The sequence below is a fragment of the Monodelphis domestica genome, chromosome 4 (genome assembly GCF_027887165.1).
Source record: "Monodelphis domestica isolate mMonDom1 chromosome 4, mMonDom1.pri, whole genome shotgun sequence".
NCBI classification, from domain to species: Eukaryota; Metazoa; Chordata; class Mammalia; order Didelphimorphia; family Didelphidae; genus Monodelphis; species Monodelphis domestica.
Window position 1 is genome coordinate 1,052,251 of NC_077230.1, and position 27,577 is coordinate 1,079,827.

The 27,577-nt window shown below is 44.3% G+C and overlaps 1 protein-coding gene across 7 annotated transcripts in view; it reads left to right on the plus strand.

Annotated features, from left to right (window-relative positions):
* Positions 1-27,577, plus strand: part of USP25 (ubiquitin specific peptidase 25) — a 177,341-nt gene that overhangs the window by 35,949 nt on the left and 113,815 nt on the right. The window lies entirely within an intron of this gene.

Sequence of the window (27,577 nt, forward strand, 5' to 3'; positions counted from 1 at the left end):
ACACACACTTATATTTACTCACACACACTTCTACTTTCACACACTCACTCACACACTTACACTTAACACTCACACATACTTATTCTTATACTCACACTCACTCACACACTCTCACACTCACACACGTATACTTACATGCATACACACTTATACATACACACTCACACTCACACACACTCTCACACTCACACACTTATACTTACATGCATACATACTTATACTTACACACTCTCACACTCACACACTCTCACACTCACACACTTGTACTTACACTCACACGCTCACTCACACACACTTATACTTACACTCACACATACTTATTCTTACACACACACTCACACTCACTCACTCACACACTCACACTCACACACTTATACTTACATGCATACACACTTATACTTACACACACTCACACACTCTCACACTCACACACTTGTACTTACACTCACACGCTCACTCACACACACTTATACTTAACACACACATACTTATTCTTACACACACTCACTCTCACACACTCTCACACACACACTTACACTTACATGCATACACACTTATACTTACACACTCACACTCACACACTCACACACTTGTACTTACACACTCACACGCTCACTCACACACACTTATACTTACACTCACACATACTTATTCTTACACACACTCACTCTCACACACTCATTTTCTCTTTGGTGTAGGCTAGAAATGAAGCATTATGATACAGTTACTTATGTTCATGACTGAATGCCCTTTTGAATGGCATGTTGCATTTCTAGTTCTGTGCTTCCTTAATATGGCCAGACACGTGTATAGAGCAATCGAACGCAGGCTCCAAACTAACATTGGTACGCCTTTGGGATGCTGCTCTTTCAAGTGGCCCATTTTAGAAGGAAGCTTGCTCTTCCTGAAGGAGAGCGGCTGGGATGTTCCAGGCACGAGCCTTGCTTTCAGTTTTAGGTGGCCAAACCGGATTTTGGCGATGACGTGACGGAGCATAATTTCCTGGTGCTTTTCAGAGCATTTCCAACAGACCTTTAAAGAACTTACGAGCTCCCTTTGAAGTCAGGATTTCATGATCCCTTTGATGACTGAGGCGAAATGTGTCCGGTAGTTGGCTCCTTTCCGTTGTGCCGGGAACATGGCAGACATTAGAATGGAATCGGCAAGCCATTCTTTTACACGCAAAGTCCCGCCTTTCTACGCGGACCCTCGTTAGAGAAGTACTTGCTCGTTTCCGAACATCAGTGATACAAAGTATCTTGTAGCCTTCTGTAATTGCTTTCCTTAGCGCCCTCTAAAGGAAGACGGCCTGGAAAATTATCCCAGGATTGCCGAATGCTACTTCCTCGTGTTCATGACTGGGGAGGAGATTTACCCGTGGAAGGGAGGCGGGCCTCGTCAGTGCGCAGGGCCCACATAGGAAGTCCCATAAGCATGCATTTAAAGGAAGAGGAAGAGCAATGGGGCAAAAAGGCTCTGGGAGGCAGAGCTAAGGCGGCGACGTGGAGTGTCAGGAAGATCGTCAGGACGTGGCCAGGCGGGCCCGGGGGAAACGGCTGGGACGAAGGCTCAGGCGCCAGCCAAGGACACGTCGACGGCCGCAGGAGAGTGGGGTGATGGCTGCGGGGCGCATCGCGGGAGAAGGTTAGAAGGAGGAGGGCCGGCCCGCCTCTAGTGGGAGGAGTGAAGAGATCCCTTGGAAGGCCCGTGTCCGCTGGGGCTTTGCCACCGGGAATTCAGGACTCTTCGGGCGAATAACAGTTCATCTCAGCAAAAGAGAAGACGTTGTAGGTCTTGTCCGGGGCTTCGGGAACGGGAACAGCAAAGGATCCGCTGGGAAGAGTCTGCACGAGCGTCCCGAGGACCCGCCGGTGGGGCTCAGTCTCGCGTCAGAGCGCACCGTTGGGCAGCATCGGTTCGTGGATGGCGGGGGCTTCGCCAGTGAAAGCAAAGGAGAAACGCGACTCGTCGTGGGGGCTTCTCGCCTCCCGTGCCAGGATGCCAAGTGAGCGCAGAGCTTTGCTTCTGCTGCCTTCTCTTGGGAAATCGCAGCGCAGACGTCGGTGAGGGCGCGCCGTGGCAGGCTGCAAGATGGCCGAGAGAAGCCCATTGCCGGGCTGCGGCGGGGAAGCTCGAGTTCAGAGCCTGCTCCGTGCGGCTTGTCGATGCGATTTGGGGCCCCGTCACGTCCTCTCGGGGCCAGCGTACTCGTCTCCCCTCCCGCCTCCTCTGCTCCCTCTCGGCAGCCAGGCGGCAGTTTGCTTCCGGCCCTTCTGCGGCCTCTCTGGCGACTGACGTCTTTCCTCATGAGACCGTCGATGACGGCCTGGAAGGGCCTCCCCCGAGGCCCTGCGGCTCGGCCTCCCTCCGGGGTCCCGCCCGGTGCCTTAAAGCTCATCTCCGTCGCGGCGGCCTTCTTTTCGTGGGGTGCCTGCCCTCGTTTCCCGTGGCTCCCTCCGTCTGCCAGCTGTCCTTTGGGCCGCAGGGACCCTTCCTTACGCGGCCTCAGCGGCCGCACTCCCGAGCTTTGGAGCTGGCCCTCCTCAGGGTCCGCCACTCCTCCTGTCGCCCATTTGGCCATCTCCAGGCACGTCACGAGACGCGTTTTGCACGTGCAGCCACGTGAGTCAAAGGAAAGAAAGCGCCTTCAGTGGGCGTCCGTTGTTTGTGGGGCGGCCCCTGGAGGCCTCTCCGTTCCGCGTCAGGGACGCTGCCTCGCCTCGCCTCGCTGGGAGCAAGAGTCCGAAAGCAGAGCCGGCCCTCCGCACGGTGCTCCGCTTCCGGCACGTCGCGTGTTCCTGGAGCAGCCACAGGGCTCGGGCCTTCCCCAGACGATGGCGAACTCCAACGGCGTCGGCGTCTGTGTCCCAGGGCCTTCTCCCGTCCACGGCGCGTCTCTGTAGGGCCCCGGAGAGGCCCTCGAATTCTGCCCACGCTTTTGGCAAACAGTGAATCTTGGCCAAGCTCCATCAGAAACCGCGTCCAGAATCCACCGCCTCCCCGCTCGCTCTTCGCTAGTGCCAGGCGGTCTCGGCGCCTACTTCTGGGCCACGAGGCTCGGCATCTGGGCCTGCCACGCTGCCCTCCTCGACAGCCCTTCATTTGTCCTCCGTGTTCTGGACCTTTTGTCCTTTAGGCGGCCGATGACAATCTTTTGGGCAGTCTGGTGTGCTGTGGGGTGAGCAGATCGGCTTAGGCACGGTTGTCGTTTTTATCACACTTGAGCACTGATATTTTTACAGTCGTCGAGACCCGTTTTACTGGCGTGAAAGTGTTTCCTTGCAAACCCTGCGCCTTGGCTCAAAGGCGTCCGATGGGGAAGAGCCAGGCGACGGGGGTCAAGTGACAGAATCACGCATCCAGGTAAGGCTCCGAGTCCATATTTGAACCCAGATCCAGTCGCTGCCCCAGTGAAACGTAGTTTGTGATTGAGTCCCCGTGATTCCTACCACCCATTTTGTGTCCTCTGTTTTCTACCTTCTGCTGCTGGGCTTTGTTGGGAACATCGAAATGTTGATGATTTGTGTGGGTTTATCCTACAACTCTTTTATTTCCACCACTTTCTAGTTGATTCTCTAGGATTCTTTTAGTATATCATCTGCAGAGGGTGACAGTCTTCTATCTTCATTGCCTCTTCTAATTCCTCAAATTTCTTTTTCTTCTCTTACTGCTACAGCTAGCAGGGCATTATTGAATAATAATGGTGGTCATGGGCATCCTTGGTGCAGCCCTGATTTTATTATGAAGGCTTCCAGCTTGTTGTCCCCATTACAGAAAATTCTAGCCGATGGTTTTAGACGGGTACTATGTCCCAATTTAAGGGAATTCCATTTATTATTGTGCTCTTTAGTGTTTTTAATAAGAATAGGTCTTGTATTTTGCCAAAAGCTTTTTCTGCCTCTATTTAGATAATCATGTGATTTTTGTTAGTTTTGCTATTGATATGGTCAGTTATGCTAATAGTTTTCCTAATATTGCATTCCACCTAGTTGTAGTGATGAATCCTCGCTCTAGTATTTTATCTAAAATTTTGCATCAGTTTTCATCGGGAAAATTTGGTCTAGTTTTTTTTTCTTTGTTTTTGCTCTACTTGATTTAGATATCAGTACCATATTTGTGTCATTTGATAGGAATAGGATTCTTTCTTTACCTATTTTCCCTGTGATAAGTCTTTGCGTTGCTGAGAGTCACCAAGTTTTTACAGTTGATCCTGTTTGATTTCAATTTTTAAAATGAGGTTAAGTATTCTATTTCCTTTTTTGTTCATTGTTTCTATTTTTAAAACCATGCATTTCACTTAGATTATTAAATTTATTGATATATAAAATAACTCCTAATAATTACTTTAATTTCTTTTCCATTAGTAGTGAATTTATCTTCTTCATTTTTCTGTTCCTGATAATTTGATTTCCTACTTTCTTTTTTTAATCAAGTTAACCAATGTTTTATCTCTTTTATTGGGGTTTCCCCCCATAAAACCAGGGTTTCTTTAAGTTTTATAAATCTCACTTTTCATTTTCAAGATTACCAAGTTGGTATTTAATTAGGAAGTTTAATTTGCTTTTTCTCTACTTTTTTAGTTGCAGGCCGAATTCTGTTCTTTCTCTAATTTATTGATGGTAACAGTTTGATGATATAAATTTTCACCCAAGTACTGCTTTTGCTTTATCCCATATAGGTGGTCTTGTCATTCTCTTTGGTTAAATTACTTATTGTTTCTATGATTTGTTCTGTGACCCCTATATTCTTTAGAATTAGCTTATTTACTTTCCAATTAATTTTTAATCTTTCCGTGGTCTTTTATTGAATGTAATTTTTATTGCATTATGATCTGAAAATAATGCATTTAATATTTTTGCTTTTCTATATTTGTATGGTTTTATGCCCTAATATATGGCAATTTCCTAGATTTATTTTCCAAGTCAGTTGTTTTTCCACTGAGAACTTTTACATTTATTTCTATTTTTTCATTCTTTTGATTTTTTTTTTGTGATTGTTTCTTGATGGAGCTTCCATTTGCTCAGTTGTGATTTTTTAAGAAGTTGTTTTATTCACTGAATTTTTGTTACTCCTTTTCCAGTTGGCCAACTCTACTTTTTAAGGAGTGGTTTTCTTTTGTGAATTTTTATTATCTTTTCCCATTGTTTTTGGTGCTTCCTATGACAAGCTGTTGAGTCAATAGATTTCCTTATATTCTTCTATTACTCTTGTTTATTTCCCCAGTTTTTCTTCTAAGTTTCTGATTTTTGAAGTTTTTTTTTTAACCTCTTCTAGAAGTTCTTTTTGGCCTGATTCCAATTCACATTTTTCTTTGAGGTGTCCACTTGTGGCTGTTTTGACATTATTCTCTTCTAGTTTGTGATTCCTTGTCACAGTAATAACTTTCTATAGTTAGGTCCTTTTTTAACTCATTTTTCCAGATTTTATAACATTAAACTATTAAAGCCCAGCTCTTTTCCTGTGTTGGAGAACTCAGTGTCTCAGACTTTTTTAATAGGGCTTTGGGCTTTGCTTCCAGTTTGCACATGCCTCTTAGGGCTTACCTTTCTTATACTGGTGTGGGGACCTCACTTCTGGCTTATACAGTGGGAGATCTTGCTGCTTGCTTGGACAATGGGGATCCTTGCTGTTTTCTTGAACAATAAAAGGATCTTGCTACCAGCTTGCACTAGTTGAGGGTCTTTGCTGTTGGTTTTGTACAGTGAGAGCCCTCAGCTGCTGCATCCCATAGTGGGCGACCTCGCTACATTATTATACAGTGTGGGGAGGGCCTTCCTGCTGGCCTGCCCTAGTGGGGGAGTCCCAGGTGTGTGTGTGTGTGGGGGGGGGGGGCTTCCTAGTCACTTGCACTGGGTTTTGGTCCTATCATAGACTACAGTTTGGTTGAGGGCTCTGCTGATCTTGTGAAAGAGGATTCTTTACTCTATTATCTGTCCCAAGTTAACAGGAACTGAAGTATCTCACTAGACTGTGAAGACAGGACTAACTCTTTTCTGTCTACCTTTTGATTGAATCAACACAAGCTTGAACTAGGTGGAGGAGCTCACAAACCACTTAGTGAATTCACACCCTACTTGGTGCTAGGTGAGAAGCCAGCAAGATACTTAGAGAGCTCCGCCCTTTTTTAACTCAATCAGCCAGAAACTTGTGAATTCTTGTGAGTTCACAGAAGCGTTCACACCCTCAGAAACTGTTCAGTCAGGAAACTGGGCCGTGCTAGACAATTTTGGAAACTGATTGGCCCCTGTGAAGAGGGGCAGACAAGGAGTCACCGTAAGAGCAAGCCCTGAACTCAGTGCGGGAGATGGTCTTTGAGAAGATAGTCTGAAGAGGTTGTCTTCTGGATCCAGACTTGTACCTGGGGAGAGTCCCCGAGGGAGCTTGCTAGACACCGCGACTTGGACAGTGGGCTTGGAGCTCGGCTTCAGCTTGGACTCTGAGCCCTGGACTACTTTACTGGTTGAGTGAGGCTGACTCTCTTCCTAGTTTCCTAAGATACTAGCTTCGAAACCTTTGAGGAGGCCAAGTGGTTACTCATCCCCAGCCTTCCTGGTTGAGATAGGCCAAATAACTTCTCGATCGCCCTCACATTTCTCTTCTTTATTGCTTCCTCTTCATTTGTGAATGGATTTCTGACTTGAGATCGAATATTGGCAGCCACATAATTTCATAAAATTAGTGTCCAACCATTAATTTTGACCCTGCTGCAGACCTGTATTGGGTTTGAGGACTCTCTCCAACCCATTATTTAGTCTCATTCAGTCATGTAATGTAGATCTAGAGAAGGAAGTATACTGTAGGTGTCTAATCAAATCTAATCTCATTTTACAGAAGCCTTGAGCTATAGAAGTGTTGCCTGTGATTAGTTAGTACACATGTGAGCCTGAATAAGAACCCTGCTCTTCCAGATTCACTCCAGTGCTTTATTTACTCTACGGTGATCCTCTACTCTTCCAACTCTTCTCCCTAGTTTTTGCCTTCGTTTCTTCCCTGGACAATCTTGACTTATAGTTAGCTTGCTAAATTGGTTACTGTTTGGATCCTTGCCTTCTTGAAGTCATGAATCTGTGCTGACTAAATGCCTCTCTGAGATGGTTTCCTTATCTTTACTGGGCCCTCCATTCCTTCATTTTCCCCTTTTTGATGCTCTTCATCACATTTTCTTCAACATCTGCTCGAAGGCTTCTCTTCCTATGCTTCTCTGCCACTCCTACGTACTATTCTCTAACAACAGAAAACTTTAACTCCCTACTTATAAAGAATATTGAGGCCATCAATGCCGAGCTTCATCTCCAATTTCGTCTAGTCTTCTCCAGGAACTTTTCCCACTCATCAGTCTCCCTTCCTTTTCCATCCTTTCTTCACTACACCCTTCATTCAATGAGTTATCAAGTCTTTTTGATTCTGGTTATGATATTTCTTGTTCCCTTTCTATTTCTGTCTAAGCATATACCCACTCTCCTGGTTTAGGCCTTATCATCTTTCACCGGGATCTTTTCTCTCTTTCCATCCCATTTTCCCAATAGCTACCAATGCCTTTTTCCTAAGGTACAGGGTTTTTTTCCCCATTTTTTTGTCATGCAAAACACACTTCCATATTGGTCATTGTATTAACAAAGTCATTCATAACCCAAACCCCAAAATAAAACAAAAAATTCATTGATGTGAAAGGCAACTCCCCCATCACAAGTCTTTCAGAATTGTCCCAGCTCATTGCATTGCTGAGAGTAGCCAAGTTTTCACAGGTTATCATTGTCCACCATTGCTGTTATTAAGTACACTGTTCTCCCAGTTCTGCTGATCTCGCTCGGCATCCGCAGCTCCTGCAGATCTTTCCGGCTTCCTCTGAAATCCTCTGGCTCATCATTTCTTTTTTTTTCTTTTTCTTTTCATTTTTATTTGGTCATTTCCAAACATTATTCATTGGAAACAAAGATCATTTTCTTTTCTTCCCTCCCCCCTCATCATTTCTTATAACACAATAGGATTCTACTACCCACATGTACCACAATTTGCTCCACCGTTCCCCGATTGATGGTCGTCACCCCTCGATTTCCAATTCTTTGCCGCCACAAAAAGAGTACTTATGATGTCTTTGTACGAGTAGGTCTCTAAGGTACAGTTTCAACCACTTTAGTCTTCTGTTCAGAAATGTAGCGTAGCTTCCCATTGACACTACCATAAAAGAGGTGTTACTTAGCGTTGCATCCCAGACTTCGGGCTGACGTGGTGCTGTAAGGGTGAAAAATGAAAGGACCGGATTAAATTGATGAGAGTGTGCTCACCAGAGACAGTTACTCTGACCTGGACTGAGCCAGGCAGGGCTCCGGAGGCCCAGAGATAAGTGGAGGGCTTTGGCCACAAGACCTCCTCCAAGACAAGGGGCCTCTCCAGAGGCCAGCACCTTCCGGAGAGCCAGGACCGGACGTCTCGACTCACCCATGTGGCAGTCCTAAGGGAAAACAGAAGAGCAGTCGGAGGTCCCAGGCTGGAGCTCCTTCCAGGTCAAGTTCGGGTCACTTCCGGTGCCTTCCTTCCACTTCTACGTGGACCGGCTGCAACTTTGCTGCAGGGGCACCGGTAGGTTTCCGATTCGTCACGCGTTATCGCACCCGTGGGTCACAGACCTCCCCACACGTGAGTGGGGTGCATAGGCTTGTGGTAGGCAGGGGAGAGTTAATCCCACTTTCACAGTACCAGCCCAACGTCCATTTCATTCTTTCTCTTCCTCGGCTTTATCCATGCAAACAGAAGAACTTAACATTCCGTCTTTCCACGTCTGGAATGCCCTTCATCCCTGCCTTTTAAGAATGCTTTATGAAGACTCGGCTCACGGGAGAGATTCCCGGGAATCCTTTTGTAATTGTCTCCGGTGCTGGTGTCTCTGTCTTTCTCACATTATCTGATGACTGTTTATTTGTGTCCCTCCACTATGTCAGCTTCTCTTGAGCAGGAGTTAGTTAATTTGTGTCTTGTGTGCCCATCCAATGAACAGAGAAAGCATTTAATAGATTGTTATTGAACGCAACTACTATGGCATCAATGCGATTGAAACTAGGAGGTCTGTCTTGATGGATCCAGTTTCTGTCTACAAAGCCATTTACTACTATTATAGTATGGTGTAAGGTAGTGTTTCTGTCCTTGTGGTTTCCGAAATCTGTTTGAACAGACAAAAAACACAGACATGAAACTTATAGGGCTGTGGTGGCAACCCTATGGGATGAGTGCCGAAGATGGCATGCGGAGGCCTATCTGTGGGCACACACAGATCCCTGGCTTGGCCACTCGAGTGGCTGGCTCCACCCCCTGCATTTGGGGGTGGGGCATTCTCGTCTCTTTCCACTGTTGCAGGGGATGAGTGAGCTAGGCTTGGCTGAGCTAGCTTGGTGGAGCCCCTGGGCTGAGCCTAGGATGTGGTCACTCCCCTCCCCACCCCACCCCCACTCAGGCTCTGGGGAGCTGAGCAGAGGTAGCAGCAGTATAGACCGCTTCTTTCAGGGTTGAGGCTACTCCCCTCAGGTGGGTGATCGATTCTATGCACCTACCTATCACTCTGCAAAGGGTAGAAAGCCCTTTAGTCTCTGTGGACACCCTTCCTGGGTGAATAGAACAGCTGATGGTCCTGCTTTTGTAATCAGCAAACTGACTGGGGTCGGCCCTCCAGCTTTCACTAACCCTACGGAGCCAGTCTGGGGCTGAGGGAACGTGCTAAGGAGTTCTTCCCTGCTTCTTCAAAGGAGGGTGGAGAGTTAATCCTACCCCAAGCCCAGGATCAGCTCACCATGGGAGCCATGGGAGGGGCCCCATCGAGCCATCCTGTCCACCCCCACTGCTAGAACATCCTGAGCCTTCCAGGAAATTCAGTCCACTGCTGGTTCTAGCTAGAGCCCTTCACTTTGACTCCGTGGCCCCATAAGGCCTTTGCTAAGGTTGGGTCGGTTGCCTGTGCACTGGGTAGAAACGTACTGGGAATCCTGCCATCTCCAGGACGGGAATGAGGATGCATTCCTCTAATTGTACACACCGGTACCCTCTGCAGCCCCGCACCCCTGCACACAGCTGGGGGCAGGGCATGGCACGCAGTGGGGGTGGGCACTGCCATCCAGGCTGGGGGCAGGGCACAGGGACCCTAGAAAGTCCCCAAAGCAGCCCATCGCGGATCTAGGGAATGTTTTGTGGCTTTGAATGTCATGCTTATAGGATGCAGCAAAGTGGGATCATCCAAGCAGGGCCGAGTGTTTTTAGATCTGGAAATCAGCGGCAGCCTGTTGTAGTTGATAGAATACTAGTGGTGGGGCGAAGACATCAAGGCTTGTCGGGAAAGTTGCTAGCCGCCCCCTGCAGGCCAGTCACTGTCCAATAACACAAGTTTCCAATGAGATGCCAACCTGCCAACGGGCAGAATGAAGTCGTGGGTCCTTCTCAGCTTCTGTTACCAAAGAGAGCCCTGGGCTATTGGCTGCCACTTCCTGTGAAGGTTTTAGGTGTCACGCCAAGGTGCCGTCGCAACCTTGTTTTTAGAATTTGGCCTGCTCTTTGACCATTTCCAGTCAAACATGAGAAGCAGCCCATTGAGATTCTGTTTGTAAGTTAAATGGATGTTTCTTGCCTTTTCTCTTTTAAAAATTGCCTAAAATTATGTCCGGATAGTCTAGGAATAGGGTCAGATGTGTGCTGACTCATAACTCAGGGAAGCTTTCTGGCTCTTTAAGGGAGTTATTACAGAGAAACATGGCTTAGTGTGGACTGACCTAAGGGATGGATTGTGTCTGTTTATCTTAGACATCCAGGCACAGAGGCAATCGGTTTCAGAAGCCTTCGTCCTAAAATGCTAAAGTCTTGGAGGAACATTTCGGAGGGTTTCCAAATTCTCTCAAATGTCAGTGAAAAAAATCCTTTGGTGAACTTGAACGAGCTGATAACGTCTAAGAACACTTATAACTATTCAAAACCACGAAGTTAATATTTTCAGTAACAGAACAGCGTTGAGTGCCGGGGAAACCTGTGCTCTGCAAGACAGATTCAGTCATAGAATTCACACCCGAATACTTTCGTTCCTCCTGTAAATTATTGCAACCACACTTGAATGTGTGACATTCCTGTGGGTGGGTGGGATGGCTGGGAAAGAGGATAAGCCCTTTTGATAGTTGCCATGTTTAGGAAACCCCCAACTCATCCCACGTTTCCCTCTTTGTGTCTCTTCGACACGTTCCGATTTGTCTTGGCACGAGGACACGCATTTGCTATCTTCTGATGTAGATCAAAATGCCGTCCTTAAAAACCCAGAAATGAAAAGGAAAGTAGGATCGGCACGCGGTACTTCCTGTAGAGCAGACCGTTTGAAGATTCTGTGACGACGAGGACTTCCCAGAGGGCCTGTGTAAAGCTTTGCTTTCTTAAAGGAAACCTGAAAGCAGACGTTGTCCCTTTTGTGGCCATTAAATTCTTTTGAACTTTTTTAAAACAGGAAAGAACCAGTATAAGGCAACCAGAGCAAGATGTGCCACAGCTGAGCAAACAAAGTGTGATCAAAAGATAAGAGGGATGCAGGCGGGCCATTGAGCCCCAAGAAATGTCCTGTGTGACAACGGAAACCAGTGTAAGGAGGAACACTTGGTCACCCCTCCTAGGCTGGAGAATGGTGGCTCCTTATTACCTGGAAACATAAAGCACGGCTCAAAACCAAAGCGCATTCGCCCCTTCTTGGGGTCCTACTCGGCACAAGTAGATGAGCTGGAAACCTGCTCTGTCCAGCTGGTCATCCTTCGCTTCAAGTTTCTCTCGATCCCGACCCCCTTGGGCCTCGAGGAGTCTGCTCTTGATTTGCTAGTGCGGAGTAGAGGTCGAGGGTTCGCCTCTCCTCCACCCGACTGGATAGAGCCACCGAGGAGATCATCTTAGGTCTGTTCTGTGGCTAAAGGGTCATCCCCTTTTTTCCTTGTCTTCGGATTCCGGCGGACGCTCGGTACGCTTGTGTTGCTGGAACAGCTCAGGCCAGTGTGTGATGTCACCCCCGGATTCTCCCGGAGGTCTCGCCTTCTCCCCAGACTCTGAGAACAAGCTGCTTCTTTCACCAAGCTCAGCTCTGCTGTGTCTGGCTCCACCAGTGGATTAAGAGCAAGCGTGGCTCAAACAAAGTGGGCCGCCGCCGCTGGAGTGGAAGTCGTGCTTTTCTCCCAAAGCTCCCTACTGCAGAAAGACTAAGGGTTGGTTCAGCAAGAAGTCAGGCTGCCTCAGAGACTGCTGAAGTCTTAGTTTCCTGACCCTGTTTTTCACCACTGCACCTTGTTCTGCCGTCTGTGTTGCGCTCTCAGACAGCGTGCAGGAAGCCACACTTGGCTTTAATGAAAAGGTAGCACGGCAGCCACAAGCCTTCTTTTTTCTAGTTGCTGGTTAGCGTTGGGTCGTCTCATACTGCAGAGAATTGCACGTTTGTATTTGTTTGTCCTCCCAGCAAAACGAGATTACAGCCGCTTCATTGCTCCTTTGAGGGTTCTCTGCCTGAAAGAGGCGCCATTCTGCCTCCATCTTGGGCCCGCACATTGGATAAGCCGGCGTTTGACTCAGCAGACGAGGTTCCTCATTGCACCCTCTGGTAGTCCCGATAAGGGTCTGGTATTAAGTATCCACTCTTGATCGACTCATTTAAACACGGTGAACAAACCACCCGCACAGAGGCCAGCCTTTCACAATGGAGGACCCCTTTTGTAGTAGGGACGGCGCACTCCCACGGAGGACCAATGGGCCTCGGCGATTTCAGGAAACTGTGTTTAGAAATAAAAGAATGGAAATTGTACAACCCTAATGACCTCATGGAGTCCCGCATTGGGGGAAACACTCCTAAGTGGGCCTCTAGGTGGCCTCACGTACCCAAGTATCTTCATCCCGCGTCAGACTCCTCGTTAGGGTTTGCAGGTATCCTCTTGTAGAAAGGCAGTTACCTCAGAAGGCTCCTCAGCTCCTCGAGGTCTTTCCAGTTCACACGGAACTCTTCCAGTTCATCATTCCTTTCAGAACAGTAACATTCCATCACCATCACACAACAATGCGTTCAGCCATTCCCCAATCAATGGACCCCCTGTCTTTTTCCAATTTTTGGCCACCACAAAGAGCGCAGCTATGAATGTTCTTGTACAAGTCTTTTTACTTATTGTCTCTTTGGGGGACAAACCCAGCAGGGCTATGGCTGGATCAAAGGGCAGGCAGTCTTTTATCGTCCTTTGGGCAGAGTTCCAAATTGCCCTCCAGAATGGTTGGACCAATTCACAACTCCACCAGCAGTACATTAATGTCCGACTTTGCCACATCCCCTCCAGCATTCACTACTTTCCTTTGCTGTCATGTTGGCCAGTCTGCTAGATATAAGGTGGTACTTCAGAGTTGTTTTACTTTGTATTTCTCTAATCAGGAGGGAAGTAGAACACTTTTTCATGTGCTTATTGATAGTTTTGATTTTTTCATCTGAAAACTGCCTCTTCATGTCCCTTGACTATTTGTTGATGGGGGAGTGGCTTGATTTTTTGTAAATTTGACTTAATTCCTTATATATTTGGGAAATCAAAACTTTGTCAGAGAGTTTCATCATCATAATGTTCTCCCAGTTTGTTGATATTCTTCAAATTTTCGTTGTATTGGTTTTGCTTGTGTAAAAAATGTTTTAATTTGATATAATCAAAGTCATTCATTTTTCATTTTGTAATTTCTCTATCTTTTGCTTGTTCTTAAATTCCTTCCTTTCCCACAGATCTTACCAGTATATTATTCTATGTTCACCTGGTTTATTTATGATTTCACTCTTTATATTTAAGTTATTTATCCATTTTGATTTTATCTTGGTATAAGGTGTAAGATGTTGGTCTAAGCCTAATTTTTTCCATATGATTTTCCAATTTTCCCAGCAGTTTTTGTCAAATAGTGAGTTCTTGTCCCCAAAACTGGGATCTTTACTTTGGGTTTATTGGACACTAGCTTGCTGAGGTCACTTACCCCTAGTCTATTCCACTGATCCACCCTTCTGTCTCTTAGCCAGTACCATATGGTTTTGACGACCACTGCCTTAGAGTAAGCATAGTTTAAGACATGGTACTAGACCCCCACCCTTCACATTTTTTCCATTATTTCCTTTGATACTCTTGATCTCTTGTTTTTCCAGAGGAACTCTGTTATAATTTTTTCTAATTCTTAAGAAAGGTTTTGGGTAGTTTGATAGGTGAATAAGGAATAAGGAGATTGATTTGCCTAGAATCTTTGCTATAACCCAAAGCCCTGTTCTAGCCACTCCAAACCGGTCTTTGGTAAATGTGAATAGGTCAGATTGGTTGGATAAGGGAGTGGCCAAATGGTAGGGCCTTGGAGGCCTACAGGCCAATGCCCGCAGGGTTGCTGGAAGTAATGGACAAATCGCATTTTTAGGTTCAGGCTAGATTTCTTAGAGCTCAGTCATACAGGTAGTTTCAAATCAAGATCAGGAACACACAAGAACAAGAACAGGAACAAAACCAGGAACAGGGAGAAATCAGCCCAGAAGCTGGGAACTGCTCCGATGGCTCCACTGCTCCTTCCAGGGCTGGTAGTTAACTTCCCAGAAGTCTCCTCTCTGTAACAGTTAAAATTTAGGGGAGACGGGGAGACTGAGGCATCTGAGGCAGGTAGAAATTAGTTTCTCTCTGCAAGAAGTATTATATTTTTTAGAGGTTCATTAAAGGTTAAAGATTAAAGAATATACAAGTAAGAAACATGTGCCTAGGCCAGAGGCCTAGACAAAATAACCTCATATCACGCAAGAGACCGCCTGCTCCAAAACGGAAGTCCAAAAAGAGCCAAGAGAGACCCTCAAAAGCCTTTGAATCAGCTTAAATACCTTCTCGATCTCGGCCCAGGTGAGATTACAAGGCATTCTGGGGAAGTGGAGCAAAGGCTCATGGGGATTGTAGTCCTGTATTCGAGTCTATTTTTTACATCTCCAAGTTCCGAATGAATCAGGAACTCCCAGCTTCAGCTTCAAGTCCTCCCTTTATCCTGTTCCCACATTCTTTTTGGAATCCTTCTTTGAATTCCAGCCAAGATCTTTTTGCTTTGCACCCTGTATCTCTTTGCACTTACCTTCCCTCTCGCTCTATTCTCATACGTCCCCCTTTTCACAAGGGTCTCCATTTAATATTTACCTTAATTTATCAGAATCACTTATTCTACAATCTAAACCCCCAGAAAAATACAACCTGCTCTTTCTGTGCTAAGCCTATGTTTAACTTTGCCGAATCTCAGGATTTCAACAAAGGAAAGGAACAGTAATGGTAAGGGTAAAGCTTGACTCCATTGTTACAAAGCTTAAACAGAACACAACATTTGTAAATTGTAAGGGGGAGAAGGGGTTAATTTTTAAAGGATTGGAGTTTATATTTTAAGAGTGTGGTCACCAGCAATTTAATTCATTCCAATTTATTTGCAAAATGTAGAAAGTGTGAAGCAAGAAATCAGAAAGAGGCTAAGGTGAGCTATCTAGTCTCAGCAGTAAGTAATTAAGTAAGTTATCTTCTCTTCGTCCCCCCTCCACACCCCCCAGCAGGGAGAGGTAGTTTCAGCCCGCCTTGGCAAAGCTGAGGGGGAAGCCTCTCAAGGGGTGAGGTCCTTCCTGAGGCCGGTGTCTTCAGAGAAAAACCAGCAGTTAAGAGTCAGCCTTTCCCTCACCATGTGTCAGTCCAGTCAGCAGATTCTTTATCAGCTTCACCAGGAAACAGGGTCTCAGGTCCAGTCAGCACTCCAAGGAACGAAGAAAGTTTTTTGCACTAATTTGCTTTCCTTGAATAATATTGTTTTTACATCTTTTTCTAGTATTTGGAGAACAGGGATGGAGATTTGGAATAATCTTGGGGCAAACGCGTCCAACATAATTGAGTCCCTTCCCACGTGAAAGCAAATATGTCTTGACTATCCTTGTGAATTGGGATAGAAAAGTAAGTGGAGCCTAAGTCCGTAACCCTGTAGCATTTAGCATTGCTTGGTATAGAGGATATGATGGTGGCTGGGCTTGGAACCACAGGATGAGATTTGATTATGAAATCATTGACAGCTCTTAAATCCTGAATAAATCTCCATGTTGGTCTGCCTTGGTCATCCAGTTTTGCTCTTTTAATTGTTAAAATGGGTGTATTGTCTTCTGAAAAGATTAGGACAGTTATTCCTTGCTTGATCAAGGGCTCGATAATTGGGTGGGTCCTATCTGTAGCTTCTTTACTAATCCTGTACTGAGGAATTCTGGGAGGAGGCTCTGACTTAGTTCTCACTTTAACTGAGGTTGCAGATTTCAAGCCTCTGTAGAAGACTTAGCCCAAACACCATCTGGAATTTCTTTAGGGATCTCATAGATAGATTTTGTTTCCTCCTTTTCTTCCATTGCATCAAGAAACAGCAACGGATATGCTTTTAAAGAATCCTCTGGAGGATTTAACAACATTTTCCCAGAAGGATCACAATGAATAGTTGCCCCAAATCTGCAAAGCAAATCCCTTCCCATCAATTTAGCTGGACAACTTGGGATGAGAAGGAATGCATGTTCTATTGACAAGGGACCCAAAGAAACCATTTTCTATTGCAGTTTTGGACCTCTTTGTGACCTTCCTATTGCCCCCACAACCTCTATTGAACCAACCACCCTGCTCTCCTCAGGAGGTGTTTGCAACACTGTTTGGATTGCACCAGTGTCCACAAGGACATCGTAGTACTCTTTTTCCATTTTAATTGCCACATGTGGTTCAGTTGGGTTAGGAGGTGTAAAATTCTCTACCTTTGGGGCTACGAGAGATTCAACAGAAAAATAAAAATCCTTCCCATTAATATCCCAGCCACTACTCTCTACATCTGCATTTTCAGCATTTTCTTTGCATTCCCTCGTAGACTTAGTATCCATTCCATAACTTCCTTCAGCTGTTGTTAGAAGTTTACTCACAGTTTCTTTGTCTTCCCTAAAACTATATTCCTTATGCTCATTATTCTCTTTTTCTTCTTCTTCCTTTAATTCTTCCACTTACTGTATTTCCCACTATTCTTACTCTTTGTTTGCTCACTCTTTTATGCAATATTGTTTTCTTGCATTGCTATGTCATTATCACTGTTCCCATTTTCTATATCACTGTTTTCTGTTCCATTTTCCCCATCACTATTTTGTAGGATTTTAATTTCTGCATCTCTCAAGGTAAACCTCCAAAATTGAGCTACTGGCTTTTGTACCTAACTGCAGTGGAGTATTTAGGATGAGTCTGTGCCTTTATGAACTCCTGCATTATCTCTAAGTTGGGTGCCTGACTCATTGACTGTCCACAAATATGTGAACAACAGTGCCCATATTTCTGCCTGTTACTCTTTTGGTATTTCTGGTAGGTTGACCCATTCCATTTTCAACCTCCATTCCCGTTGCTGTTATTTGAATAATAATTGTTATTGTTGTTATTATTTAACTGGACCCTAAATCTGTATTCTGTCAAAAAATGCTCTGATCTGTGGCAAAGGGAAATATCTCATTTGATTTGTTCTCTGTTGCCTTGGTGCATATTCTTGTCTACGCCTATAGGTTTTCAGTGTAGCCATGATCTTGACTTCTTCTAAGATCCTCTAGTCCCATAGACTTCGAGCTCGGACATTGAAGCCCAAAATAATTTCTTACAGGTAGACACCTTCCTTTCCTAAATTGTCTCCTGATATGACCTAGATTTTCCTCTGTTAAATCTGCAAAGCCCAGAAGATGTTCCCCCATTCTCTATCCGTCTATCCAGGAAACTAGAAGGGTTTTTTTTCCCTTGTCTTTTTGGTTTTTTTTTTGGTCAATTTCAAACATTATTCCTTGGTTACGAAAATCATATTCTTTTCCTCCCTCCCCTCCCCCCACCCCTTCCTGTAGCCAACGCACAATTCCACTGGGTGTCACATGTGTCCTGGATCAGAACCTATTTCCATGTTGTTGGTGTTTGCACTGGGATGTTCATTTAGAGTCTACATCCCCAGCCATATCCTTTCGACCCATGTGATCAAGCAGTTGTTTTTCTTCTGTGTTTCTGCTCTCACAGTGTTTCCTCTGGATGTGGAGAGTGTTTTTTCTTGTAGATCCCTCCGGGTTGTCTGGATAACTGCATTGCCACTAATGGAGAAGTCCATTACATTAGGTTGTACCACAGTGTTTCAGTCTCTGTGTACAATATTCTCCTGGTTTTGCTCCTCTCTGCATCACTTCCTGGAGGTCGTCCCAGTTCACATGGAATCCCTCCAGTTTATTTTTCCTTCAAGCACAATAGTGTTCCATCACCAACATATACCACAACTTGTTCAGCCATTCCCCAATTGATGGGCATCCCCTCGTTTTCCAATTTTTGGCCACCACAAAGAGTGCAGCTATGAATATTCTTGTACAAGTCTTTTTCCTTATTATCTCTTTGGGGTACAAACCCAGCAGTGCTATGGCTGGATCAAAGGAGAGACAGTCTTTTAGTGTCCTTTGGGCATAGTTCCAAATTGCCCTTCAGGATGGTTGGATTCCCACCACTCCACCAGCAATACATTGATGACCAACTTTGCCACATCCCCCTCCAGCATTCATTACTTTCCTTTGCGGTCATGTTAGCCAATCTGCTGGGTGTGAGGTGGTACCTCAGAGTTGTTTTGATTTGCATTTCTCTGATTATTAAAGATTTAGAACACTTTTTCATGTGCTTATTAATAGTTTTGATTTTCTTAACTGAAAATTGCCTATTTATGTCCCTTGCCCATTTATCAGTTGGAGAATGGTTTGAATTTTTGTGCAATTGCTTTAGCTCTTTATAAATTTGAGTAATTAGACCTTTGTCAGAGGTTTTTGTTATGTAGATTGGTTCCCAATTTGTTGCTTCTCTTCTAATTTTGGTTACATTGGTTTTGTTTGTACAAAAATTTCTTAATTTGATGTAATCAAAAAGATTGATTTTACATTTTGTGATTTTTTTTCTAGCTCTTGCTTGGTTTTAAAGTCTTTCCTTTCCCAAAGGTCTGACATGTATACTATTCTGTGTTCACCTAATTTGCTTATAGTTTCCTTCTTTATATTCAGGTCATTCACCCATTCTGAGTTTATCTTGGTGGTGTAGGGTGTGAGGTGTTGATCCAAACCTAATCTCTCCAACACTATCTTCCAATTTTCCCCGCAGTTTTTATCATATCAAATAGTGGGTTTTGGTCTGCAAAGCTGTGATCTTTGGCCTTCTCCTAGACTATCTTGCTGAGGTCACTTACCCCAAATCTATTCCACTTATCCTCCTTTCTGTCTCTTGGCCAAGTACCAAATTCTTTTGATGACCACTGCTTTATAGTATAGTTTGGGATCTGGGACTGCAAGGCACATTTTTCTTCACATTTTAAAAAATTATTTCCCTACATATCCTTGATCTTTTGTTCCTCCAAATGAACTTTGTTATGTTTTTTTCTTCTAATTCAATAAAAAAAAAGTTTTTTTTTTGGTAGTTCAATGGGTATGGCACTGAATAATAAATTAATTTGGGTAGGATTGTCATTTTTATTATGTTAGCTCATCCTACCCATGAGCAGTCAATGTTTTTCCAATGATTTTGATCTAGTTATAATTGTGTGGAGAGTTTTGTTTTGTAGTTGTGTTCATATAGTTCCTGTTTTTGTCTCAGCAGATAGATTCCTAAGTATTTTATATTGCCTAGGATGATTTTAAATGGAATTTCTCTTTCTTAGTCTTGCTGCTGAGATGTGTTGGAGATATATAGAAATGCTGATGACTTATGTGGGTTTATTTTGTATCCTGCAACTTTGCTAAAGTTGTTGATTATTTCAGCTAGCTTTTTGGTTGATTCTCTAGGATTCTTTAAGTAGACCATCATATCATCCACAAAAAGTGATAGTTTGGCCTCTTCCTTGCCTATTTTAATACCTTCAATTTTTTTTCTTCTCTAATTGCTACTGCTAGTGTTTCTAGTACAATGTTAAATAATAGAGGTGATAATGGGCATCCTTGTTTTACTCCTCATCTTATTGAGAAGGCTTCTAGTTTATCCCCATTACAGATGATGTTTGCTGATGGTTTTAGATATATACTGTTTATTATTTTTAGGAAAGACCCTTCTATTCCTATGCTTTCTAGTGTTTTCAGTAGGAATGAGTGTTGTATTTTGTCAAAGGCTTTTTCTGTATCTATTGAGATAATCATGTTGTTTTTGCTGGTTTGCTTTTTTATAGGGTCAGTTATGTGGATGGTCTTCCTAATATTGAACCATCCTTGCATTCCTGGTATAAATCCCACCTGATCATAGTGAATAACCCTTGTGATGACTTGCTGGACTCTTTTTGCTAGTATCCTATTTAAGATTTTTGCGTCTATGTTCAATAAGGAGATTGGTCTATAGTTTTCATTCTCCATTTTTGACCTGCCTGGCTTTGGAATCAGAACCATATTTGTGTCATGAAAGGAATTTGGTAGAATTCCCTCTTTGCTTATTATGTCAGATAGTTTATATAATAGTGGAATTAACTGTTCTTTGAATGTTTGATAGAATTCACTTGTGAATCCATCAGGCCTTGAGGATTTTTTCTTAGGGAGTTCTTTGATGGCTTGTTCAATTTCTTTTTCTAGGCAATTCATATTTTTGTAAATATTCATCCATATCACCTAGATTGCCATATTTATTGCCATATTATTGGGCAAAATAGTTTTTAATGATTGCCTTAATTTCCTCTTCATTGGAGGTGAAGTCTCCCTTTTCATCTGTTATACTGTTAATTTGGTTTCTTCTTTCCTTTTTTAAATTAGATTGACCAGCACTTTGTGTATTTTGTTTTTTTTTTCCAAAATATCAGCTTCTAGTCATTTATTAGATCAATAATTCTTTCACTTTTGATTTTATTAATTTTTCCCTTAATTTTTAGGATGTCTAATTTAGTTTTCTTCTGGGGATTTTTAATTTGTTTGCTTTCAAGTTTTTTGATTTGCATGTCCAATTCATTGACCTTTGCCCTCCCTAATTTGTTAATATATGAACTCAAGGATACAAATTTTCCCCTGAGTACTGCTTTGGCTGCATCCCATAGATTTTGAAAGAATGTCTCTTCATTGTCATTTTCTTCAATGAAATTATTAATTGTTTCTATGATTTGTTCTCTGACCAATTTTGGAAAATAATATTATTTAATTTCCAATTTTTGATTTGCCTCTCCATGTATCCTTACTGATTATTATTTGTATTTTATTATAATCTGAAAAGGTTGCGTTTATTATTTCTGCGTGTCTGCATTTGTTTGCCATGGTTTTATGACCTAGTACATGGTCAATCTTTGTTAATGTACCATGTGCTTCTAAAAAGAAGGTGTATTCCTTTTTGTCCCTATTTATTTTTCTCCATATATCTATTAACTCTAATTTTTCTAAGATTTCATTCACATCTTTTACCTCTTTTTATTTTTTTATTTGATTTATCTAAATTTGATAGTGGTAGGTTCAGGTCTCCCACTAGTATAGTTTTGCTATCTATTTCCTCCTTCAATTCCACTAGTTTCTCCTTTAGAAATTTGGATGCTAATCCCATTTGGTGCATACATGTTGATTACTGATATTTCCTCATTGCCTATACTCCCTTTTATCAGTATGTATTTACCTTCCCTATCCCTTTTAATCAGTTCTATTTTTACTTTGGCTTTGCCAGATATCATGATTGCAACTCCTGCCTTCTTTCCATCAGTCGAGGCCCAATAGGTCTTGCTCCAACCTTTAATTCTAACTTGTGAGTGTCTCATGACCTGAGGTGTGTTTCTTGTAGACAACATATGGTAGGATTTTGGATTCTAATCCACTCTCCTATTCATCTATGTTTTATGGGTGAGTTCATCCCATTCACATTCAAAGTTATGATTGTCACTTGTGAATTCCCTAGCATTTTGATATCCTCTCCTAGTTCTGTCCTTTCTTCTTTTGCTATATCCTTTTAAACCAGTGGTTTTCTTTTAATCAATCCCCCTAATCCCCTCCCATAATATGGTTCCCTTCCTGGCCCCTCCATTTTCCTTCCCTTCTTATTTTTTTTAAGGTTTGTTAAGTTCACTCCCCCGTCTCTTTCCCTCTCTTTTTGTACTCCCTCCTCCCCTTCTACCCTTAGTTTTCCCTTCTCACTTTCCCTGTATTATAAGATAGAATTCAAGACCGCAATGGATCTAGATGCTCTTCCCTCTCAGAATTGATTTCACTGAGAGTAGGGTTTAAGTATTGCCTATTAGCACTCTCTTCCTCCTTCTCATAAGAGTATTCTGCCCCTTCTCTTCCTACGAGTATCTTTGTGTGATGAAGATGATCCTATTTATTTTATTTCTTCAAGTATCTCTTGGTGCCATCTTTGATTCCCCCCTCACTTTTTTCTTTTTCTTTTTTTGCATATTTTCTTATAGCACTTATTACCCCAATCTCTTCCTGTGAATGACTCTTCTAATTACTATAATAGTGAACATAATTTTTGAGAAAGTTACAAAGATATCACTTTCTGCTTAGTTCTGGTCTTTTCTTTACAAATACTTGGAAGTCTTCTATTTTGTTGAATGCTGCCCATACTTTCCCTTGGTAATATATAGTCAGTTTTGATGGATAGGGGATCCTTGGTTGAAGACCCAATTCTCTTGCCTTTCTGAATTTCATATTCCAAGCCTTGCGGTCCTTTAGTGTGGAAGCTGCCAGGTCTTGTTTAATCCTGATTGGTGCTCCTTGGTATCTGAATTGTCTCATTTCGGCTTCTTGTAGAATTTTCTCCCTAGCTTGAAAGCTGTTGAATTTCGCAGTTACATTCCTGGGAGTTGTCTTTTGAGGATTTAGTGTAGAGGGTGTTCTATGAACTCTTTCAATGTCTATTTTGCCCCCTTGTTCAAGAATATCAGGGCAGTTTTCTTGGATAATTTCTTAGAGTATGATGTTATGATTTCTGTTTATTTCTGGATTTTCAGGTAGATCAGTGATTCTCAAATTGTCTCACCTTGATCTGTTTTTCTGATCTGTCATCTTCTCAGTGAGATAGTTTGTTTTCTTGTATTTTGCCAGTATTTTGAATTTGCTTTATTAATTCTTGCTGTTTTGCCAGATCATTTTCTTCCAATTGACTAATTCTGAATTTTAAAGAGTTTTTTTCCTTTTCAGTTTGGCCTATCCTGCTTTTTGTGGTTTCTAGCTGTTTCTCCAATTGGGTGTTCTTTTCCTTTAAACTGTTATTTCCTCTTTGAACTATTTCCCACTTTTCTTGCCAGAAGGCTTCCATCTTTTTGATAAGCTCCAATTTAAATTCTTCAAGAGGTTGTGGACAATTTCTATTTTGGGGGAAGGTTTTGGTGCATTCATTTGAATTTCCTCTTCTGCTATTTCCTCTGCAGTTTGTGTTTGTTCTCCATAAAAATCATCCAGGGTTAACCCCTTCTTGTTTTTCTTGGTTTAGGGATGTTGATGTTCCTGGGCAGTATTTGCCATCACTATAGAAGTTTTTCCTTCCCTTGAGTGAGATGGAAAGGCTCTCTGTGTATGGAGTTCAGGAGCAAGGATTTGGCCTGAAGCAAGCACTCGAATATCTGCAACTTCTGCTATTTGCTTCCCTTCTCTGTGCTATCTTCCCACGAGGGCCCAATTCTGCGCTCTTCAGCCTGCTGGGGTTTCAGGTGTAGCTGCTCTCAGGGGTAGGTCTTTGGTGGTCTTAGTCAGCTGCCAAGGACCTAGAGGTGCCCCTCACTCACTCCAGAGGTGCCCCTCACTCACTGATTCTAGCATGTGCTGGCTTTGACTCTGGCTCTGTAGGTTGGGGAGGGTAGACCAGCTCAAGGTTTTGGTGGGAACTTTTTCACCCCCTTATAGTGTGGAAATGCCCAAATCCCATGTACCTTCAATGCTGAGCCCTACTGTAGAGTCCCTTCATTCTCATGAATTTGGGTTTTTTGGTCTTTTGTCTATATAGGTAGGTGCTGAGGAGACGAAGAGTCCTGTGTCTAGAATGCCACCATGTTTACCCGGAACTCTGTTCTGTATTTATTGTTAATTTGTATGTCATTAAACAGTTCATGTGTTTATTCTTTATTCCTTTAGTTAATTCTATGAATTCCTTCAAGGGAGCTTTAAAAAATAGTTTCCTCCCAAATGTGTGTCATAGTTGCTTGTATGTACACCGTAAGTTCATCATTTTGATTTAACTTATGCGAGAAAATAGCAGGTCATTTAATATTTGTGGTTTCATATACTTCATCATTCTCTAAAATTCTCCAGAACAAGTAAATCATAATCCCTAAATATCTCTAAATTCATTCATGTGTCTGCTGCAGAAAGATTTCCTTTTCTATTTTAGTAACTCAACTTAGTCTATTTCTTGTACTCTGGTTCATGACTCAGTGCAACTGGACTTGGAGTCAGGAAGATTAGAGTTCAGATCTGGCCTCAGACAGTTACTTGTGTGACTCTGGGCCAGTCACTTAACCTCTGTCTCCCTTAGTTTCCTCAACTCTGAAATGGGGATCATAATAGCCCTTATCGCTTAGGGCCGTTGGGAGGATTAAATGAGATAATGTTATTAAAGTGGTTAGCACAGCACTGGGCATATATTAGGAACTGAACAAATGCTATTCTCTTCCCTTTCCTCTTCACTCAGCAGATTTCAAATTCCTCTTTTCTGCCATATCAGGATAGTTAGAATCCTTTAGTTATAGAGTTCTGAAATACAATCTTCATATTCTTTTGAATGTATGTATTCAAAGGGCATCAGTACAATATGTTAATCATATTAAATATCCCTCTGCTAATGCACATGGGGTTTTACGTTGTGTTCAGGGAAGAGTAGTATTTCTGGTATAAAAGCCTTTTTTTAAGAACTGCACTGCTCACCCCCTGGCTCCAGGAAAGGGCTAGAAAAGGGGCTCTAAGAACTGCCTGCTTGACCCCACTTCAGCCTGGGGATCGGACCTTACAGTCAAAAGGACAGAGATGTACAAAAGCTTTTGTGAGGCCAGTTCTGCTTAGCAGTCTACGAAATGTATACGTGATCCCAAACCCAATGGACCCGAAGAACAGACGGCTCCGACGTTGCTTCGCTGGCCTTCCTTCGCCAACCTTGATGCTGTCTGGATGCCAGCCTCTCGCAGTAAGAGCGTAGCAGAAAAGACAGGCGGGAAGCAGAGGTACAGAATGCTGGGTGGGTAATCAACTCCCCATCTCTGAGCCCAACATTGGAATTCACTGAACCTTTCAGCCTACATAGAGAGGACTGTTAATGTCGGCAGATTAGAGCACGTCTCCATGCTGGCATGGTTTGTTGCCCACTTGCAGAGGAAGCTGAAACGGCACACGGTGGGCAACGGTAGAACAGAAAAGGAGTGAAAAGCGGTCAAAGGCTTGGTGTACAGCTCTGCATTTATGTATGTGGGCCACAATCGTCCCATCCATCAAAATGGGTTTGATGAAATAATGAGGAAATTCAGAAGCTTCCAAATGAAAAACGAGCGCTCCGTGCGCCTTACCAACGGCCTCCATTTCTAAGAAACGCACGCTCAAGGCCATCCAAAGCAAAGCGCAAACAAAGCTCAGAGAGATGCCAAATGCTTGGCTCTGTTAGAAGGCACGTGAAACTCAGTTTTGCCTGATACTAGTGCTTCTCTGATGCTCTGAAGGCAAGTCAGAGAGCTGTTGTGCATCTCAGCTACTCGGTGTGGATAAGGATACCATTGACGAATGATGAGGGGAGAGTCGGACTGATCAGGGAACATCAACAGTCAGTGCTGAAGCTATTGATGACAGAAGCCAATCCCTCTCTTGCCAAACTTCCAACTGGATGTTTTGAATACCTTTAGATTCCGTGTGTGTGTGAGTGTGTGAGGTGAGTGTGTGTGAGGGTGAGTGTGTGGTGTGTGTATGTGTGTGAGTGAGTGTGTGTGTGAGTGAGTGTATGTGGCGAGTGTGTGTGTGAGTGAGTGTGAGTGTGTGTGTGTGTGTGTATGTGTGTGTGTGTGAATGTATGTGGTGAGAGTGAGTGTGTGTGTGAGTGAGTGTATGTGGTGAGTGTGAGTGTGTGTGTGAGTGTGTGTGAGTGTGTGTGTGAGTGAGTGTATGTGGCGAGTGTGTGTGAGTGAGTGTGAGTGTGTGTGAGTGTGTGTGTATGTGTGTGAGTGTGTGAATGTATGTGGTGAGAGTGAGTGTGTGTGTGAGTGAGTGTATGTGGTGAGTGTGAGTGTGTGTGAGTGAGTGTGTGTGTGAGTGAGTGTATGTGGCGAGTGTGTGTGTGAGTGAGTGTGAGTGTGTGTGTGAGTGTGTGTATGTGTGTGAGTGTGTGAATGTATGTGGTGAGAGTGAGTGTGTGTGTGAGTGAGTGTATGTGGTGAGTGTGAGTGTGTGTGTGTGTGAGTGTGTGTGTGTGTGAGTGAGTGTGTGGCGGAAAATGCCTGGTGCTGATTCCATTCCAGCAGAAGTTCCTGAGGCAGGGAGTTCTTTGCTCCTCGGAAAGCTGGCTGACATCTTGGAGGTCACCCCCAGAAAATCGAGGACCTTTCCACCGCCTGTGTCCATGGAGAAGGAAATCGGTTACCTGTGATAGTCTTAGAGGGGACTCTCTTCCGTGACAAGTGGGGGCAACGTTCCCCGAGTCGTCTTTACAGGCTCTTCTTCCCCACGAGCCAGTGTGACTGCAGATGAACGTGCTCTCGCCGGCAGGGACAGCACGTTCTGCACCCGTTTGTTGACCGTCTGATACGGTCACTCGTCGGAGCGTGCGGACGAGGACGGCCCCCTTCGCTCCCGCGGAGACGCTCATCCGTACCGTATCGTAGGAGTTCTCGGCGGGCGACACCGGCTGGTGCTCTTGCGCTTTGCCGATGGCCAGTGCGGGGACGCCGCGGTCGTGTTTGCTCCCGTGCACGATGTTTCAGCGGAGTTTTCCGGCGTCGAGGCTGGTTACAGTATTGATGAGACGGATCTGGGGGGGCCGAGAGACGAGGCGCCAGGCCGCCCAGCTTCCGTCCAAGAAGGGCTGGGCTCTGGGTCTTCCCTGGCTCGGGCCGGGACCCCGAAGGGCCTCACGGAGATGCCGGAGGCCATTCGTTGTGGGCGCCAGGAGCCTCCGGCCCGGCGGGCCCCTCGGAGGAGGCGCCGCTCTCTGCGCGCCCAGCGGCCGTGCCCTAGCGTCCCTCGGGGGCTGTCTGTGCCCGGCCGGCTCGGCCCGCCGCAGGGACACGGCGTCCGTCCACTGACTCGGGACAGGGTGGCTTCCCTTCAGCCCTGCGCCGACGCCTCGTTGACCTGGTCTCGTTCGGGACTCGATTCAGAGCCTTCCCAGTCCTCGGAGACCCCCCCTTGGTCATGTTGGCGCCGTCCTTGCACGGGGGGTGTTTGGGCTCAGGCGAGTCCGATTGCTTTTGTCCCCCCGGTGTCTCGGCCTTGCTGGTGTTCTGACTTAACGGGCTGTCACTGGCAAGGCCAGGCTCGGGCCCTGGACCGGCCCGACTGCCCAGAGACGGTCTCGAAAGCTTCCTGAGGAGCAGCCTTTTGTGGCCGGGGCTTCTGGGCTCGTGGTTTGGTTTGGAGGAGGCAGAATGACCC